This window comes from Protopterus annectens, chromosome 6.part0 (assembly GCF_019279795.1).
Source record: "Protopterus annectens isolate FY-2018-M chromosome 6.part0, PAN1.0, whole genome shotgun sequence".
NCBI classification, from domain to species: Eukaryota; Metazoa; Chordata; order Ceratodontiformes; family Protopteridae; genus Protopterus; species Protopterus annectens.
In genome coordinates this window covers 177,826,044-177,847,605 of record NC_056737.1, presented here as the reverse complement: position 1 = coordinate 177,847,605, position 21,562 = coordinate 177,826,044, and the positions used below count along the sequence as shown (strand labels likewise).

At 37.2% G+C, this 21,562-nt stretch overlaps 1 protein-coding gene across 1 annotated transcript in view; it reads right to left on the bottom strand.

Moving 5' to 3' along the window:
* Positions 1 to 21,562, bottom strand: part of TMEM63C (transmembrane protein 63C) — a 2,716,247-nt gene that overhangs the window by 803,756 nt on the left and 1,890,929 nt on the right. The gene's annotated exons all lie outside the window — the stretch shown is intronic.

Here is a 21,562-nt window from a genome sequence, read left to right as displayed (position 1 = left end):
GCAAAAACAGCAGAATATGAAGTACATTCTTTCTTTCTTGTTGTTAACTGGGATGATCTGTCTAGACTTTGGGACCCTTTTCAGCAGATTCCAGGACAGAAAGGATCACAGAAATAGGTTTGCACATATTACAGTTACTAGGCAAATGCAGTTATAGGGTAATACATAAAATGCTCAAGTTAAATTTATTTGTATGGATATTTTAAATAGTATAAATAGACAAAATTATACCTGTATAAAAATATACATACATCTGTATTCCTGATTATTTAGCAAACTGGCACATTATATAGAGGATTATGATAATTTTGTCAATTATAACCTGCTTATTATGTGTTTGAGGCATGGATACCAAAGAATTCACCTCAGGAACACATAATTTAAAGTTATGATTAGCAAACTGATCATAATTCTTTGTAGTGCATGGAGCTTTATCTGCTCCACGTACTACTACTTAAAGGGGAAAAAATAATTGTTTTCCTGGCTTTCAAACCTGCAACACTTAACAAGTGCTCTCAGGTACCATACTCTGTCCATTACATTTACACTTATACCTCTCAAGTGTCGAGATTTTCGAAGGACATCATAGTATTGCTTCATATTTTTGGTCTGCTCCTCATAAAATATGTGTTTTTTGGACAAACCACTAAGGCTCGAAGTCATTAAATAATGACATACAGTTGAGTTTCAGTGTTTTCATTCTTCAGATTACTGCCTATCATGGGACCCGACCTTAACAACATAAGCAGGGGGGTGCTTAACATTTATTAAGATCAAGCCATGCACCATTCTGGCACTTAAATGGATTATTTTTTCCGTTCACAGCATAACCATTGAAATCCATCTACTACAGAGTTATTATAAACAAGTTTATTTTTTAACAGTTTCATGCAGTGCAACAGAAAACACATAGTATTATTTAGCTGTAAATGAAAAGGGGAGAGAGGACCAGTACAGAAGATTGATTAATAGTAAGTAGATTATGTAGGCAGAAGGTGAACAGATAACACAGGGTGAACTGTTGGAGAAATTATAATTATGGCAAATATAAAGGACAATGTGCAAAAGTAAATTATAAGTGAAATAGTTACTGAGAGGAAGGGGTGTAGCAGTTTGAGAAAAAGGAATGGCTAAAAAGTAGGACATAATAAAGAGAATCGTGGACTAAGTAAGGAGTATTAGAAACATCAGCAATTTCAAGTTATAAAACAGCAATTCCAATTGTCCATTAAGAAAGTTTCTGGTTTGTTGATGAACATTTCAATTTATTCCCCGGTTATGTTAGTGGGAATGGAGTTTCATACTTCTGCAACAAAAACTTATTAGAGACCGTCACCATAATGATTACTGGATTTAATAGCCTGTACTTGATTTTTTGAGTAGGACATAAGAACTATATATTTATTTATACCAAATATATGTCTAGCTTCCAGGGAATGTTGTGGAGTGTTTTTAGTTGTGATACAGTTGTTTAGATGTTGCAGTTCTAGAAAACTAAATTCGTTTAGTGTTATGCAGTGGTGTCTTTTGTACGGAGAGACTGAGGCAAATTTGATATTATAGCACATCTCACATTTTAGTAGCTAGCTCTTTTGAAGATTGGCAAAAGATGGAGGAGTAAAGTAAACTAGGAAGAAGCAGCGATAAGTAAAGATGACCTTTTAAGGCAGTGTTTAGCTGTATATAACATGCTAATTTCTTTTTATTTTCAATATGTTTGCCAAATTTTAGTCTAGGACCTACTGAAATACTTAATAGCGTATTATGTATGATTAGTCCTCTTTTTCCTTAAAGTATTGTTTAAAGATGTTATTTTTTGGTCAAAGGTTTGTTTAGATGAGGGCTCTGGAGAGAACCCTGAGTTGACATAGGGTATGAAGTTCGTGTAAAGATTTAGCTGTGCAAATTACTATAGAATCATTAACATATTAAACTACTGTTGCATTTACTACTGTTTCTTGCTGATTATTAATAAACATGTTGAATAGTGTCAAATCAAGTATGGATTCATGAGAAGCAGTATTAGTGTCTTGGTAAGAGGAAAAGGTTGCAAATGATGGATAAGGTAGCTATGGAACTACAGAATTAGTTTTGGTTTATATTTAGATTACAAATCTGCTATATAAGGAGTTGGAAGTGCTAAAATACTAAACAGGTAACATAGTTTCAGTGATTTGACTTGGTAAATACAGCCCATACCAGCAGTAATGCATTATGTCAACTGTATTATGTCTGACTGTGTCATTTATTTATGATTAAGGCCATTATGGATCATTGTACAATGAAGGACCACTATATGTTGCACTACTATACGCCTGGAGGTTAAGAATTACTGCTTAAAATCTGTTTATCTCTAATGGTTTCATCTTACTCATTCAGGAATATAACAAAGATGCTAAATGGATAGAAGACGAAATAGAAAGAATAAGAAGTTTAAAGGTACAGGATATGAAATAGGGATGAAGTAACAGCCAGACAGATTGAAACAAAGTTAAGAAAAGCCTCTAATTGGAAAACCCCAGGCCCAGAAGCAGTACCTAACTTTTGGTTAAAAGTATTAACATATTTGCATGAAAATTTAGCCATGAGTAAGAACCCCAAACAGACACCAACCTGGCTAACAACAGAAAAAATAATGCTCCTACTTAAGAGTGAACCTGCAAGCTAACCTAAAAATTATAGACCAATAACTTGCCTTCTGATGATGTATAAACTATACATGGGAATTGATGCTAACAGAGTTTATAGTCATGTAGAAGAAAACTCAATTATGGCAATAGAACAAAAGGGCACTAAAAAAAGTCATATGGATCAAATAATCATTTGTTGTTAAATAAAGTCATAGTGGAGAACTGCAAGAAGGAGAAGAATCTAAGTATGGCATGGATCAACTACAGTATCCCACATTCATGGATAAAATAGTGCTTAAAAATGTATAAGATATACCCTACACTGATTGACTACACTACAGTGACCATGAAACTGTGGCAGACCACTTTGCAATTAAACCATGACAAAGGACAAATTATTATCTCTGGGATAAAAATTCAAAGGGGCATATTCCAGTGTGACTCTGTCACCACTGCTATTCTGCCGTGGCCTCAACCCATTAAGCTATCTACTTAACAGCTTAGGCCATGGCTATAATCTGGCTCCTAAAAAACAACAATTGTAAAGACTTCTCATCTTCTCTGTCGATAATTTAAAACTGTATAGCTCATCAGATGAGGAACTGAAAGTACAACTGCGAGTTGTCAAAACTTTTTCAGATGATACAAGAATGCCATTTGGCCTTGATAAATGTGCAAAAGCAACATTTAAAGCAGGAAAACTACAGCACCAAGAAAATATTAGTTTGGGACAAGAATGTGATATAAAAGAACTTCAGCAAGAGGAAATGTATAAATATTTGGGAATTGATGAAGGATCAACAATAAAACATGAACACATGCGAATAAAACTTAGCAAGGAATACTTTAGAAGACTTAAATTAATCCTGAAAACAGTGCTGACATCTAGGAACAAAATCCAAGCTATAGACCAATTTGTTCTTCCTATCCTAACTTACAGTTTTTGAATGAATGATGGGCCCCAAAACGTGTTGGACAGATTAGATAGTAAAACAACAATGATGCTTTATGCTCACCAAATGATTTATAAAAGTCATTGCATACAAAGATTATATATTCCCCGTTTTGAAGGGGGGGGGTGGACTTCCTTGAAATTGATTACATGTACAGATCTGCAATCCTGGGAGACTCCAGACATATCTGCTGACTTCACAAGACCCAAATATAGTGAAAGTTTTGAAACATGAGGAGAATAAATCTAAGATGACTTCTCTGCTTAATCTAGCAGAAGCATATCAGCGTTGAGCAGGAATGGAAATCAAACCAGAAATAGGCAAAAATCAGGTAGCAACTAGATGTGCAAAAAAACAAAAGAAAGAATGTAAGGTGAAGGACCAGATGAGAAGGCAAGAAATGTGGAAATGCATACATATTGCTGCAAGTATAGAAAACTTCTGGAAGAACCTCATGTTGATCAGGAACGAATGCTGGAATGGTTAAGAAGAGGTGAATTTAAACCAAGAGATGAAAGGTTAATATTGGCAGCCCAAGGTAGTCGGCAGTGTACATGCTGACTTACAAAGTCGGTTGAACATGCGAGAGAAACAGACAAATGTATTTTTTCTAAAACCAAATTGAAACCAGTCGCATAACTCGTGGCTGGTTGTGACATACTAATGGCAGAAGGACTGTATACTGAAAGCCATAGTAATGTGGCAAGACTGTTGCACTAGGGATTGTACAAACATTATGGTACTGAAGTGGATGAAAAACACTGGAAACATGAGCCACAAAGAATCATAGAAAATGATGATGTTTACATCACATGGGATCACCCATTACCAACAGTTCAAAAGATAGATGCCAGAAAACCAGATATAGTGGTCCGTGAAAATAAGAGAAAACTAGCATTGATCATTGAAATTGCCACACTCAGTGACTACAGTGTCTTGTGTACAGAGAGACACGAAAATATCAGGATCTGCAGGCAGAAAAGAGAGCAATGTGGAAGAAAGATACACAGGTGTTCCAATAGTAGCAGGAGCAATGGGTCTTATAAAAAAGAATTTACACTCATATTTAGATATGTTACTGATAAATGTAACCCCATACGGCTTGCATAAGGAGTCACTTTTGACTGACATCAAAGATTAAAACGATACTAATTTCTTGAACTTTAATTGTACTTTGACTTAGGAATGGGCTCCATTCCCATCATGGTATTAGAAACCCAAAAGATTTGGAGAAATTGAAAAAGGGAAATAAATCTTTAGCTGTTATATAAGTTATCAATATAGACAACCCAAAAGATTTGGAGAAATTAAAAAAGGTATATAAATCTTTAGCTGTTATACTAGTTATTGGGTCTATATTATAAGATCGACGGTTGAAAACATGGAACAACATATGGTCGACACCATATGGTCGATGTCTTCAAACGTCAACCTTATAAAAATTACCCTAACAGGTTTAAGCAGGGGGGGCAAGCCCCTCTGTACCCCCCACTTGGGGGGCAAGCCCCGCCCACCCCCCCACTATTTAAATACACCAACTCCGTTTACATGCTCGAGATTCTGAGCGTTCAATATTCTTGTGTTGACAATGTCAGATTCTACATTATCAGTTTTCGATAATATAATATAGACCCTAGTTATCAATATAGACAACTGCTTTTCTGCTTACTAATACCAACTAAAGAGTTCTTGAAAATTTCATAGTTATTTCGTTGGAAATGTCCTTTCCCTAATATGCAATAATTTTACACCTGATTATACATGTGTGGTGTAACTATTGCAACCATACATTTGTTTGTGTTGAGTGCTCCACAATTAAATACATTTTCAGCATATGTAGTTTGTAGAGAGATATGTTTATTTGCTGATGTTTGCTTTGCTTTCAGTCATTTTTGGAATTATGTTTGCATATTTAGCATTAGTGGTACTGCTGCATGTGTCCTGCATTTCACTTAACTTAAGGATCTATCTATACATTTTTATTTGTTACCTAATCAGTAAGAATATACCTAGCAAATGCTTGTCAGTTTTTCAAGAACCACTTCTTTGCTGTATTTCATGAATAACACAAAAGATTCCTCTAATTATATGCAATAACTGACATGGCAGCTAATGTAGTCACTTTGAAGGGATTTACAGAGTTGTTTGTGCAAGAACAATTGACATTTTTTTGCAAGCAATCTTTTTTCTGAAGTATTAAAACACAATAATAAAAAGGGTTTATATCACAACGTCGAAGATGCATTACTTCAAATGCATCTTCATCAAACCCATAAAAACGAAAATTGAAAACAGCAAAACTACATATGAGCCATTTATTTCCCTGGGAAAGAAATCGCTTAACCAAAAAAAAAAAAAAATATATATATATATATATATATATCACTACACACAAAACAAAGTGGGGGGCTTCACTCCCCACACCCCCCAACATGGGGGGCTGTGCCCCCTACCCCCTAACTAAATATACCAACTATGAGATTGCACTATAGTTTACAAAACAGCAAACTACTGGAGGCAGGCAATCACTTATATGCCCCTTCACTGTTTTCAGATTTTAAGTTCGGCAAAGACACATTCAAAATTATGCGTCTTCGACGATCTAATAGGAACCCTAATAAAAACAATGGAACTATCATCATCCAGACAAACACAGTTCAACCTGGCAAACTAGGTCCTAAATATTTTTGATTGAGTAAAGATGTAAAATATGTCCAGCCCTGGGTAGTGCCATTGGGTAGCCATGCAGTCTTCCAGAAAAGTGAGTTGCTTCCAGTCATGTGCATGGTACTCTGACCAACCTAATTAGCCAGGTGGGATATTTTGCTTTCCTGGTAAATTATCAGTTGACAAGACTCCACAGCCTAGTATCAAATTTCTATTATCTTACTGTACACAGGGTAAAAATGGATGTCTTCTGGCTTTACAATGCATTGCCCTACACTAACACTGTCCATGTATACTACAGCCAGATTAGAGAATATCAGATTAAAGAGCACATACATTATGCAGTATACTCGCAACATTCCCAAGTCTCTGTTCATAAAGAAGAATGAAGAGTCAATATTCCTTAAGGGGGAAAAAGTTAATAGGTTTAATTTATTTTTCTTTATTCATTTGCTAACTGGGTAAGCAAACAGGTCCTTTTTTGACCATTTTTAGCCATGACATAATTTATAACAGCAAAGGGTCGATAATACGGATATATATATATATATATATATCTATATATATATATATATATATATATATATATATATATATATATATATATCTATATATATATATATATATATATATATGTATATATATATATAATATATATATATTTATGGACAATCTAGAACAGCCAATTACCCATCATGCTTTTGGGAGGTAGAAAAAATGGAATACACGGAGAAAACTTATGCAGATATGAGTGGTACACAGTCCACACAAACAGTTACAGACTTTGATGTCAGGCCTGAATCACAGACAATGGAGCTGTAAGGTAAACATCTAAATAGCAGCATCACCAGGACACAGCCCATGTAGAAAATATTCAAGTTCGGACCTAAATGAGAAAAGCAATGAAGAAGAAAGGAAGAGTAAGTGAATTCACAGACCGTGCCTGTAAATGGTTTACTGTGATCGGAGTACTATCCTTGTAAACAAACTTAAATACATAAATACATTTTTAAACAGCTGTACTGTTGAGGAAACTCATTATCTGCTCTACGTTTTCCCTCTTCAGAGCTCACTGCTGGTTCACAAATCAATGAGGAATGTTCCTCTGCAGCTTTTCTAAGGAAGATTGTATCCACTGCAGTGAGATGTGTGCAATTTGTTATGATAGTGTGTATAATACATAATAATAAAAATATGCTTCTTATTATCGCTGTACTGGACCTTTTCCATTATGCATGCTATTTAGAACAAGAGGATGAAAACAACCACCTGTGGGCAGATGTACAAGAGACTTCCATCTGAGATGCTGCATGGCCTGGGTTTGGTTTCTGCCCCAGATAACTGAAGGCTGGTAGAAGGAGGAGGGGCAAGTTTGAGCAGCTGAAGGACAACTTATGAGGTAGTATGCTGCCTGGTCACTCCCTGACTGAAACCATCTGAGCAACAAAAAAGACTTAAAATAAGATGGGAGAAGAGCAGAGGTTCAACAGTACTGGTGCAGAGACACCAAACATATGTCACTGCATGCACTCATCCAGTGGTCACTGAGGATAACAAAACACCAACACCTGCAAAATTATGTGGAATCAATCTCAGATGGCTCCATGAACTGCCCATAGGTGACTGCCAGAATCCAGTCACTGAGAGGGAACCTACCTTATGAGGAGCTACAAAAGTAAGATCAAGTGAGGAGTTTCAAGATGGTCACACACTGAACAGCAGGTTGATTATAGCTCACCCACTGTGAAGAATGAACGTGGTATAAAAAAAGACAGTAAAGTTAACATGTTGGGGTACAATTTAGTTACTGCTTAGTCACTACAATGCCCGGATATCAGCAAAGAAGAAATATGGAGAAAGTGAATGAAAAAAATCAAGCAAAAAAGGAGAAAGAAAAAAACTTTTGTTGAGAGCAACTTTGCTCTTAAAGTTCAGGTTTTAGCTTTGATACAGGAGATGGCTTCCAGTAATTTAGAGAAAAAAATATACCAAATGCAAAACCTAGACAGCTAGGAAGGAGTGAGAATGGTCAGAGACCACAAGCCATTGCAAATCTCACTCTTACTCTACAGAAGAAATCAGTCTTATAATGTTTAGTGAAAATGTATAAAGAAGATCAGCTTGCTGCCTCTTGGAATTATTCTAGAGTCCTCTCTGTTTCAAAATGCTCTAGAAGTAGTTAAAGCTCTGGTAGAGTTTGCCTTCTGAGGGAAGGCCAGAAGTAGTGAATGTAGAGGCCCAGGAACCACACAAAGCAAAGTCCAAACCACAAATCCAATTTATTGACAGCAAAAACAGACCAAATGCAGTCAAGCACTTTCGTCTTTAGCAAAGACTTCTTCAGAACTGCTTGGCATGACTATCTCCAACCTTAAATAAACCTAATACATCATGTGATCAACATGTGAACAAACATTCACATAACTCAACTTTAGTAAACACATTAATTATAAAACTTCAACAAGAATTGTTGTGAATATCAATTAAAATTGCATGAAAAATGAACATGAGTGTAACAATGAGTGTAACAATGAAATAAAAATAATGTTGAGAATAGAAATGGTAAAAAAGGTGTTTCTGATTAGTGTTTTCAACTAGATGTTTTAGACTCTTTGTTTAGACACATTTAAACATTAATACAGTACATTAATGGTGTTTTACAGATAGCTAAATATAAGTTATACTAGGTTCCCTTTTTTGAACTGGTGGGTAAATGATTGAAATGTTATAATATGATTTCTGATTTGAGGGAGCTGTTGTTACTTCTAAATAGCTGTTTTTATATGAAAATGTTAATTTGCTCATGATGTTGGTTGATGTCTTGTGAGAAAACTGGTGGTCTGTGTGATGGTTCTCATTGTGGAGATTCATAACATGCAGTGACAAGACAGCTTGAGTGTTTTTTTTTTTTTTTTTGCTTTCTGTAAGCTCTAAAAGCTTCAAGATCTGAATTTCCTGCCAAAAATGTTTTTTTCTTCACTAGAGACGTCTGTTGTGCATAAGCCTATTTAGATACATTTTAACAAGTTTATGAAGCTGCAGCTTGAGGAAACAACAGTAATGACATCATTTGACCTTTTGAACTTGTTAAATGGTTGTACTTAGAATTCTCTCTTGAAATTCTGTTATCCTTCACTAGATACTTTAAATGGTAAATGATTAGTTCTGCTAAAAGTGTTTAACTCCTTTGAAAATACCTATATTCTCTTATAGATGCATACATTCTGCAGATTCAATGACACTATTAGTAACTAAATGACATTAAGTGAACTAGGAACTGTATTAGAAAACTCATTATGCATATTAACATTATACTTATGTTATATAACTGAACCTTTAGTAACTAAACAGAGGGTTGTGAGGCCCTTCCCCCCCCTTCCTGATGAAAGGTGTCAACATAGATATTGTTAATACATATGAGTAATATCTGTATAATTGCAAAATATAACAGTTATGTTCTGTGAAGATTGGAGGAAGATGGGCGAAGGCTGCTGGCCTAGTCAAATAGAATTTGATACATAATTCTAGCAATTGTATAAATAAATGTAAAATACATGCTTGTGTTTTTAAATGAAAGAAAACACTGTAAAATGTGAACTTCAAGATTGTTGCAACATTGCCATCTGCTGTAAAGAAAACCAAACCAAGCATTTCAAATGTGTCTTCTGAAGCTGAAAAGATCTTATGAATCTCTTTAATGTTAACAAGTTGGCTTCAGTGAGTCTGGATGAAGTTTTCAGGCCCATTGTTTTAAGGTTAAAGTTAAGGGCCAGAATGTACATGTGGAAGGTGCTTTATTGCTCTGGTTTCTGCTAGAGTGTATATGTGAAATGTCTTTTATTGTTGTGGTCTCTGAGCAGGTGTTAGCTTGCTTAATAATGCAGTTTGTGGCCTGGGAACTCCAGACTAAGTGTCAAAATTATGTAATTTTGGAGAGCCTTAGAGAGCTGTTGTTTAGTGTTTAAAAACTATTGTTGAGTGAGAGACTGAAAGCATTTTGATCTTGGACATCTAACCCAGCACTGCTTATGCTTTATGTATGTAAGTAGGATTATAGCACTATGTTTTCTCTTAAGATTAGCTAAAGATTAGAAAGTTAGATTAATTGTTTTTCTTTGACATCAGACCTGTCCTACTGTATTATTTTAAGTTTCTGTGTGATCTCTGAACTCTTAGATATCTCTGTGGTATAGTAGTACTGTCTTGTGTTTTAATTATTAATTATTACATATTTTAAAACCTTTACCTGTGGCTGGTTTATGTGGAGATAATTTAACCTCTAAAGTACATTACATATTTACAGATTTTACTGTCTAAGTCACTCCAAATGAAGCCTTGACTGTCTAGTCATACTACCACTGGATTTTAATATTGCACAGTAATAATTGGACACCCTTTTAAGGGCATTTTAGTAGCTGATAATTATTAGTTGGGTGGTGGCAGGAATTGCTACCATATGGTCTGGGAAATAGGGGCACAGCTGGAGAACCTGTGCCAGCCTTTTCCCAGGAGGGTCTGTGTGGTTGAATAACCTCTTCTCAAAGTGTGTGTGTTGTGTCAGCTACTTGGGCAGGGACACGAAGCACTGGTTGGACAGAGAGGGTACTGGAGGTTTTAGCTTGCCCAGCTAGGCTGAGACCTGGACCCTATAGCTGTGCCAGTGGGGAGTCTTATTGGGGACCTGGTGAGCAAGGGAGCAGCCAGTCCCAGACTGACTGTGATCTCTGTGTGCACTTAGGAGAAATTGTACTTTGCTGTGTGTATTAGTTATCCTTTCCTCTTCTAGGAGTTGCCCTCTATTGGTGGCAGTAGTTGGGATATCCTATCACACATTGGGTTGCTGTGATGGGATACACATCACATATTGATTAGTTGGCAAACACTAATTGGCTTGTAGTGGTGTGGGTAGAGCGAATTCCTGTAGCTTATGTACAGTGATCTCTAAAAGTGTTTTGTACTCTAAAACAGCCATGCAGTGTGTACTCAGAGTTCAGATCACAATTGTTTTATTTCTTTTGTTAGCTTAGTTTTAGTCAGGGTGAGCAGGCAGCATGTCAGCACAGGAGTATGGAAAGCTGACAAGGAGCCAGCTGGTGGAGATGTACCAGGCTAGGGGACTGGCGCATGGAAACCTGACTAAGGCAGACCTGATTGCAGCCTTGGTTACAGCTGCATCAGAAAACAGCAGCCTGGAGGAAAACCAAACTGACAGTGGAGATACAATATCCTCGGAGAATGGACAGCTCAACCTTTCTGCAGTGGACTTAAAAATCCAGCTGGAGCTAAAGAGACTTGTGTTGGAGGCCAGGCGTATGGAACTCGAAACAGCTGAGAAAATGAGGAGTCTACAAGCTGAGGAAAATGAATGGCAGAGGAGGCATGAGAGGGAAATGCTGACTCTTCGCCAAAGTCATGGAGGTAATGGGGAAGGGAGTAACCGGACCCCAGAAGCACAAAAGGTCAGTAAATTTCTTCCACAGTTTAAAGAGGGGGATAATTTTGATAGCTTCATTCATATATTTGAGCGAGTATGTAAACAGTATGAAGTTGACCAAGTGCTCTGGGTATGGTTCCTGACCCCCTTACTCCATGATAAAGCTGTAACTTATTTAGCAAAAATGTATGACACTGACTGGTTTGATTATACTGCTGTAAAAAGACACTTGTTGGAATGTTTTAAGCTAATGCCTGAAATGTATAGGAAAACGTTTCGTGAGCACAGACGCAAGGCAGATGAAAATGTATGTGAATATGTTGCTGAACTGAGCACTTATTTTCATTGCTGGGTGAGTGGATGTCAGGTCACCACTTTTGAAGGGCTGGCAGACCTTTTGGTGAGGGAACAAGCCCTTAGCACTTTTCCTGAGGACATGAGGATCTGGTTAGCTGATAGACAGTGTGCTACATCACAGGAGTTGGGGAAGAAGGTAGACCTATACCTAGCAAGCAGGGCAGCCCTGCACAGGAAAGGGACCCCCAGTACTGCTCATGGGACTAAAGGAACTCATGGTGGGCAGCACAGACTGCCCCAACAGAATCCACCAGTAGCAGGGGAAGCCACTCGTCTAGGTATACATCCAGGAGCTGGGGTTAAATGTTTTGAATGCAACCAGTGGGGCCATGTGGCATACAGGCATCCACGGAGGCAAGGTGGGGAACAAAAGGTGAAAGAGCCAGTAAGTGGGAAAGACAAAATGCCAAGAGTGGGTTGTCTTGAGACAACAGGGATATGGAACTACCATCCTGCAGGTGTCCTGAGAGGGAAGGATATGGATGAAGCAGTACAATGTACGTATGCAGTGAGGCTAGGAGACAAAAATGTGGGTCTGGTAGCCTGGGGGAGACCCAGACAGACTGCATACTTGCAGCCAGGACTGCTGAAGTGGTTACTTCAGGGAGTGAGCTGCTCTGTAGCAGTAAGAATGAATGTGAGCCACAGTTGCTTGTGGGTACTAATGGTCCCTTGGACAGAGTGACTGCAAAGGTAGAGGTGAGCAGTAGTACCCAGGCTGACAGTGAGGCACCACTGTCAGAGGATGCCAGACTTCCTGTGGAAGGGGAGCTGGGAAGGGTTACAAGGAGAGAACTGAGACAGGCTCAGCTCTCAGACCCTACATTGCAAGGCCTGAGGCAGGTAGCTAGGGAGGCACCTGATTCTCAAGGGAAGGGGGAATCTGTATACTGGAACAAAGGGTTACTGTACAGAGAGTGGACCACTGAGGGAGGGCTAGAAGGTGAGAGAGTACAGCAGTTGGTAGTGCCTAGAGCTTAACAGCTGGCACTTCTAGCCATAGCCCATGATATTCCCTTTGCAGGTCATATGCGCATAAAACATACAAAGAGGCATATTATGCAAAACTTCTATTGGCCTGGAATTTCCAGAGACGTAACAGGGTACTGCAGGACCTGTGAGCATTGCCAAAAGGTAGGCAAGGCAGGAGACAAGGTGAGTGCTCCTTTGATGCCTTTGCCTGTGATTGAGGAGCCATTTCAGAGGGTAGCTATGGATATTGGTGATCCTCTGAGTACCCCAAGTTCCACAGGGAAAAAGTATATCCTAGTAATTGTAGATTATGCTACACAATACCCTGAAGCAGTGGCTATGTCCTCCATTGAGGCAGAGAAGGTAGCAAATGCTTTGCAAGAGATTTTCAGCAGGGTATGTTTCACAAAGGAAATACTGTCTGACAGAGGTGCCAATTTTATGTCAGACCTGCTGGCTTGTCTGTGGAAGTCCTGTGGGGTGAAGCACATGAAGACCACCCCCCCTACCATCCCTAGACTAATGGTCTTGTTGAGAGGTTAAACTCTACAATCAAGTTCATGCTACAGGAATTTGCAGATCAGTTTAAGAGGGAGTGGGACAAATATTTGCCCCATCTGTTGTTTGCTTACAGAGAGGTTCCCCAGGAATCCACAGGTTTTTCAACCTTTGAGTTACTATATGGGCATAGGGTGAGGCAACCTCTAGATTTAATTCAAGATGAGTGGGAAGGTGAGTGTGAGTCTCACAAGGAGTCTGTTGTGGCATATGTCCTGAACCTCAGGACAAGGCTCAGTGAACTCATGTGCCTGGCCCAGGAGAACCTGGCAGAAGCCCAACAACAGAAAAAGGTGTGGTATGACAGGGATGGTCGAGCTAGAGAGTATGCTGTACAGCAGCAGGTGATGGTTCTCATTCCTGACAGACACAACAAGTTTCAAGCAGCTTGGGTGGGACCCTACAAGGTGGTAAGAAACGTAAGTGATGTTAACTACATGGTGGAACTGCTAGGCATAAGGCAGGGGCACAAATTGTATCATGCTAATACGATGAAACCTTACCATGATAGGGAGGCCCTTGTGCTGAGCATTTGCAATGGATTGCAGGAGGAGTCTGAGGGAGATCCAGGGACTGATCTCCTCAGTGAGGCTCGGGCTGACACCTCGGTGGAAGGGGTAGCAATGTCCCAGCAGCTATCTCCTACCCAGGTTCGAGAAATCTGAGCAGTGTTGCAGGAATTTGGGGACGTGCTCACTGGGAAACCAGGGTGCACCCACCTTGTGCAGCACCAGGTGGATACAGGGCCCCAAAGGCCTATTAGGCAGACCTCTTATAGGGTGCCTGAGAGAGTTAAACAGACTCTGAGGGAAGAGGTACAGGAGATGTTGGAACTAGGGGTGATTCAAGAGTCCAACGGTCCCTGGGCCTCGCCACTAGTGTTGGTGCCAAAGAAGGATGGCAGCACCAGGTTCTGTGTGCATTACAGGAAATTACATAGTCACAGAGAGTCAGATGCTTACCGCATGCCTAGGACAGATGAGGCCCTAGAGCAGCTGGGTGGGGCTAAGTATCTTACAACTACTGGTTTTACCAAGGGTTACTGGCAGGTGCCCTTGACTCCCAGTGCTAGAGAGAAGTCAGCCTTTGTGACTCATTTTGGCTTGTACGAGTTCACAAAGATGTCCTTTGGGATGAAAAATATCCCAGTGACTTTCCAGAGGCTGGTGGATAATATTCTAGCAGGAGAGTTTGTCCTTGCTAACCTAGGTGATATTGCCATCTACAGCCATTCCTGGCAGGAGCACCTTCAGCATGTCAGGGAGGTGCTGGACAGACTACAGAGGGCAGGGTTGACCATTAAGCCGAGCTAATGTCAGGTGGGTGTGGCAGAGGTCTCCTACCTAGGACATGGAGTGGGGAATGGTAAGATAAGGCCAGAACCTGCCAAAGTGGAAACCATTTAGGCATGGCCTGCACCTGTTACCAAAAAGCAGGTGAGGGCATTCTTAGGGACAGCAGAGTACTATAGAAAGTTCATTCCCAATTACAGTACCATAGCTACTCCCCTCACAGACCTGACAAGGAAGAACAGGCCAGATAAGGTAATGTGGACCCCAGCATATGAGCAGGCATTTCAGAAGCTTAAGGAAACTTTGGGAGGACCCCGTGTTAGCCAGTCCAGACTATAGTAAAGAATTTGTTGTGCAGGTGGATGCTTCAAGCTATGGGGTGGGAGCTGTACTTAGCCAGATTTCTTCAGAGGGAGAAGAGCACCCAGTGGTTTATCTCAGTCGTAGGCTCCAACCCAGGGAGGAATGCTATGTAGCGGTAGAAAAGGAATGTCTAGCCATAGTGTGGGCACTACAAAAACTTTAGCCTTATCTGTATGGAAGAAAATTCACTGTGATGACAGATCACAACCCTCTAACATTGTTAAACAGAGCCAGTCAGCAAAATGCCAAGTTGCTAAGATGGAGCCTGAGGTTGCAAGCATATGATATGTCAGTGCAGCATTGCAGTGGGAGTAGCAATGCCAAAGCAGATGGGCTGTCAAGACAGGGAATGGGGTGAGGTACACCCAGATAGACCTGACACTCTCAAGCGATGTTTCTCAAGGGGCACTTGAGAAACTTGCTTGAGTTCCCCGGGGGGGGGGGGGATGTAAAGATTGTAGGAAGATGGGTGAAGGCTGTCAGCCTAGTCAAATAGAATTTGATACATAATTCTATCAATTGTATAAATAAATGTAAAATACAGGCTTGTGTTTTTAAATTAAAGAAAACACTGTAAAATGTGAACTTCAAGATTGTTGCAACATTGCCATCTGCTGTAAGGAAAACAAAGCCAAGAATTTCAAATGTGTCTTTTGAAGCTGAAAAGACCTTATGAATTTCTTTGATGTTTACAAGTCGGCTCCAGTGAGTCTGGATGAAGGTTTCAGGCCCATTGTTTTAAGGTTAAAGTTAAAGGCCAGAATTTACATATGGAACGTGCTTTATTGCTCTGGTTTCTGCTAGAGTGTATATGTGAAATGCCTTTTATGGCTGTAGTCTCCTGAGCAGGTGTTAGCTTGCTAAATAATGCAGTTTGTGGTCTGGGAACTCCAAACCTAAGTGTCAAAATGATGTAATTTGGGAGGGCCTCAGCAGAGCTGCTGGTGAGTGTTTAAAAACTATTGTTCAGTGAGAGACGGAGAGCTTTTTGATCTTGGACATCTAACCCAGCACTGCTTATGATTTATGTATGTAAGTAGGATTATAGCACTGTGAGGTCTCTTAGGAATAGTTAAACTTAGAAGAAAGTTAGATTAAATAGTTTTCTTTTACATCAGACCCGTCCTACTGTATGATTTTAAGTTTCTGTGTGATCTCTAAACTCTTGGATATCTCTGTGGTGTAGTAGTATTGTCTTGTGTTTTAATTATTTATTATTAAATATTTTAAAACCTTTACCTGTGGCTGGTTTATGTAGAGGTAATTTAACCTCTAAAGTACATTACATATTTACAGATTTTACTGTCTAAGTCACTCCAAATTAAGCCTTGACTGTCTAATCATACTACCACTGGATTATAATATTGCACAGTAATAATTGGACACCCTTTTAAGGGCCTTTTAGTAGCTGATAATTATTAGCTGGGTGGTGGCAGGAATTACTACCGTATGGTCTGGGTAATAGAGGCACAGCTGGAGAACCTGTGCCAGTCTTTTCCCAGGAGGGTCTTTGTGGTTGTATAACCTCTTCTCAAAGTGTGTGTGTGTTGTGTCAGCTACTTGGGCTGGGACACGCAGCACTGATTGGACAGAGAGGGTGCTGGAGGTTTTAGCTTGCCCAGCTAGGCTGAGACCTGGACCCTATAGATGTGCCAGTGGGGAGTCTTATTGGGGACCTGGTGAGCAAGGTAGCAACCAGTCCCAGACTGACTGTGATCTCTGTGTGCACTTAAGGGAAATTGTACTTTACTGTGTGTATTAGTTATCCTTTCCTCTTCTAGATGTCACCCTCTCTGTTGTCAGTGGTGAGGATTGAGGCTTCTTGATTGCTGGGCCAGGGCTCGGGTGTCACATGTTGTAATAAGTGTTTTTTATATATATATATATATATATATATATATATATAAATATATATATATATATATATATATATATATATACACACTGAAAAAACTCTTTAAAATTCAACGAAGAACTAAAACTATATCCAAATATATAAAAATCAGAATTATCCAATAGCAATGTCGAAAAAACACACTGAGAGCCAGTAATTAGCGCTTTCATCCAATTTAATATGTTGGACTTCTTCAGAATATATTATTTTTTTTTTCCAACAGATCCCTACAGGAAAAATGTTAGATAGATGACAGAGAAAATGGTTAAATTATCTGATGTTTCTTGAAAAGTCTTGGAAATAATGACAATCTTCTTAACCTTTAGCTTCTAATGTTTATACATACTTTGATCTGTGTATTTCTGACATATCTACATACTAAAGGTGCTATTATCATATGTGACATATTCATATAGCTTCAGATATATTGGGCACTCTCATTCTAATGTGTATTTCATGGATTCAGATTTCTTTAGTTGCTTTCATAATGCTTTTCTTTTTTCTTTTTATACTATATTCTAAGCAGAGATGGATAATTTGTGTAATTTGTTTATTGGAGATGTGGTGGATGGATGGTTTAGTTAAGTTTTTAACTAAACTAGAAACTTTATGTTTCATGTATGTGTAAATAGTTTTGGGTTTTTGAAAGTAGAGCTTAATACACATTATGCATCCATGATAAGTTTTCAGTAGATTTCAAGTCAACACGGAAGAAAGGTCTTTCAGTTCATAATAACATACACATTATAGTCAAGGCCTTATAAATGCTTATCATTAAATATTAATGGTTTGAACAATAATGTCAGAAGAGCTGGTTTGCTTAAATATATCAAAATGCATAAAGCCCAGATCATCTTTTTACAGGAAACACATTTATTAAAAAAGATCTACAAAAATACTCATTCACTGGCTATACCATTCTGGCTGATTCATGTTTTAAGATTAAGAAAAGGGGCACTCTTATTGTATGGGAAAATACTTATACTATGCCAAGAATTATGGATACAATTTCAGATAAAGATGGGATGCTAAGCATGGTTATTTTGGAAATCAACAGGAAGTATTATACTTTGATTAATACATACTGGATACTAGGACTGAGTACTAAATATGTTGACAAATATCTGGACCTGATTACTTTAAATGCAAAAGGGGAAATTATAGCAACAGGTGATTTTAACTGCCTATCACCAGGTAATGATACTTCTGAAAATGGTAAAATAAAACTAACATCTCAAGCCAAGAAGTTAAATGACTTTACAAACCACATGAACCTTAAAGATATACATGGTCTAAGAGAACATTATTCCTTATTCTACACTCACTATTCATATTGGTTTGGTACACAAACAAACACTGATAAGGTCTTTGTATCAAATAATACATACTCTAAAACAAGTGACGTATCTATAATGACTTGTCCACTTTTGGACCATAATGCTATAAACTTTACATCAACTACACATACATGGTTTAAGATTTTTACAGATAATTCCTGCTTACATAACAAAGTTAAATGCCATTAAGGAATGGATAATGAAAGAAATAGACATGTTTATGGAAACAAATGATAATGGTGAAATGACTGATACTATACTATGGGACACCTTTAAAGTTTAGATATATGGTAGAATAAAATCTTGGTACCTTAAAAAAAGGACAGAGTGGGACAAAGAACTTTTAGACTTACAAAAACATAGACAAGATAAAAATGGACACAGAACCAAATAACAAAATAGCACATAACAAAATTACTAAGTTAAATCAAAAATACTTAGAAGTTCTGAATCATAAGGTAGCCATAAACCTGGAAAAATTGAAATTACAATCTTATGCTGTAAATCCCAAATATCTACATAAAATAGCTATACAATCCAAAAAATAAACAATCAAAATCTTATTAAGGAGATTAAATATAAAATTGATGATTCAGTTAAGAGTACATCCAACTTAATAGGCATATTAGATGTGTTCAAAAACTACTATAAAGATATAAATAATACACCACTTTTGGAAACAGATAATGTAATAAATACATTTATTCAAGAAATTATAACTACTAAGGTGTCAATGTAACAAAATAACATATTAAATAAACAAATAACACTAATAGAAGTGAAAGAGCAAATAAAACATTTAAAAGATAATAAAGCTCCAGGACTGGATGAAACAATTCCTTAACTATATAAGATTTTTCCTGAATATATAATAAAGAAAAAGCTGAGTACCTTTACAATGGTTAAGCAAAAATGTATAACACCCCCATCATGGAAATACTCAATTATCTCCCCCATATTAAAACAAGGTAAGGACCCCAAATCTTGTGATTCATATAGACCAATTTCATCACTAAACACTGATTATAACATTTTCATAACAATATTAGCTAATAGGATAAAGAAAATATTACCTAATCTAATACATAATGATCAGGCAGGGTTCATTCTTCATAGAAAAGTGCAAGATAACATTATTAAATTACTATCACTAATAGACATAGCATGTAAATACAAAAAACAATAAACTACTATCAGCCTAGATATAGAAACAGATTTTTGATTCTATTAGTTGGTCTTATCTACAAAGAATTCTGATTGGCATTGAATTCTCCTCAGATTTTGTCAACTTATTAATGAAAATTTATAGTGGGGCACAAGCTTATGTGAAAATCGGATCATGTCTGTCCTCACTACTAGAAATCCTTAAGGTAACTAGACAAGGTTGTACTTTGTCATCATTATTGTTTGCTCTTTCAATGGAACCTTTTGCTACATATATCAGAAACAAGCAAAATATAAAAGGCTTTCAAATTAATAAGGACTATTGTCCTACGATACACTTATTTGCTGATGATGTGTTGTTAATGCTGGGTGATATTGATGGTTCTTTGCATGATGTTGTAAATACCTTAAGCAAGTTTGAAATAATTTCAGGGCTTAAATTTAATCATAACAAATCCAAAATATTACTAATTAACAAAAAGATTAACAAAAACCTAAGAGAGAATAGCCGGTTTAATTGGGGGAATGATGTATTAGACTATTTAGGTGTCAGTATAAAGAGCACGTGGAAACAGTCTGTTAAACTAAACTACAACAATTTAATAACCACTATTAGTGAACTAATCAAAAGATGGAATAAGATGTTCTTCACAATGGAGGATAGGATCTCTTTAATTAAAATGATAATTTTACCTAAAATTTTGTTTTATATACAGTAATTGATACTACCCCCTCCCAAAAACCTATTTAAAAAATTAGATTCCATGCTACTTAAATTTTTATGGTTCCCCTTAAAACCTAGGATTGGATATAAATGGCACATTACAGCTTGGAACAGTAATGGGATAGCATTCCCTAGCTTAGATCTTTATTCCAAATCAGTTATAATTAATGTAATATTACATTTGATCACACCTACCTATATATCTGACTGGCAAATACATGATATTCATAACTGATGTCAGAAAAATAGAAAATCAATTTAAGGAACAATATGAAATAAGTAGAGTTCATTGGCTTTTATGTGAATTTTGTTTATTTAATAAGAAGCTTGATAATTTTTCTTATGGCATTAATCAAATATTTAATAACTTTAAAATATAATTGATTGTAATTACAACATTAAACAATTTATATTTCTTATATCCCCTATAGCATACTCCCCTAATTGCATAGATTCTTTCAACATCAACGCGATGCAAAAATTAAATGGAAATAACTTAAAGTTCTGGCATCAGTTTATTGAAAATAAGAGTATTAAACCACTAAACTCTCTTTTATGTAGTTTTGATAATAGTCAAGAGAGTTGGTTGTTTATACAGTCATTACGGCAGTTTATAGAAAACAAAATGAGAGTATCAATCAACCTAGAGACTGAATCTATATTATTCTGCTTTTTATTAGGTGTCTTGAAAAGACAGACAATCAAAAATTAAGCATCTCACCTATCTATAAGATACTAAGAGAATACACTCTAAAGTTTGACTCAGATTTTTGGAATTACTATGTAAAGATTAATGGAGAACAAATATCTGATGAATCCAAAAAAATATTATTGAATTCTACATGTGGTACCTCTTCTTCATTATATTGGAGATTGTATACATGGAAAGTTATGAATAGGAGTTTCTATATTCCACATAAAATAAATCTTATACTCAAGAACAGTGAAAGTAAATGTTAGAAATGTGATGAATTACTAGAGGCCATCTGGGTTCACATGTTCATTGAATGTAGAAATGTTGTTCAACACTGGAAAAGACTTCAGATATTTTGCAAATGCTTTATGGTCTGATAACTGTCATATTTCTAACTCACTAATCCTACTCAATGTTCCTATACCTAATGTAATACCTAAATCTCAGATTCAGTTACTGTGGTCAATTCTTGCAATTGCCAGAAAAGTTATTACTTTGAACTAACTGGAAAAGTAAACAAGAT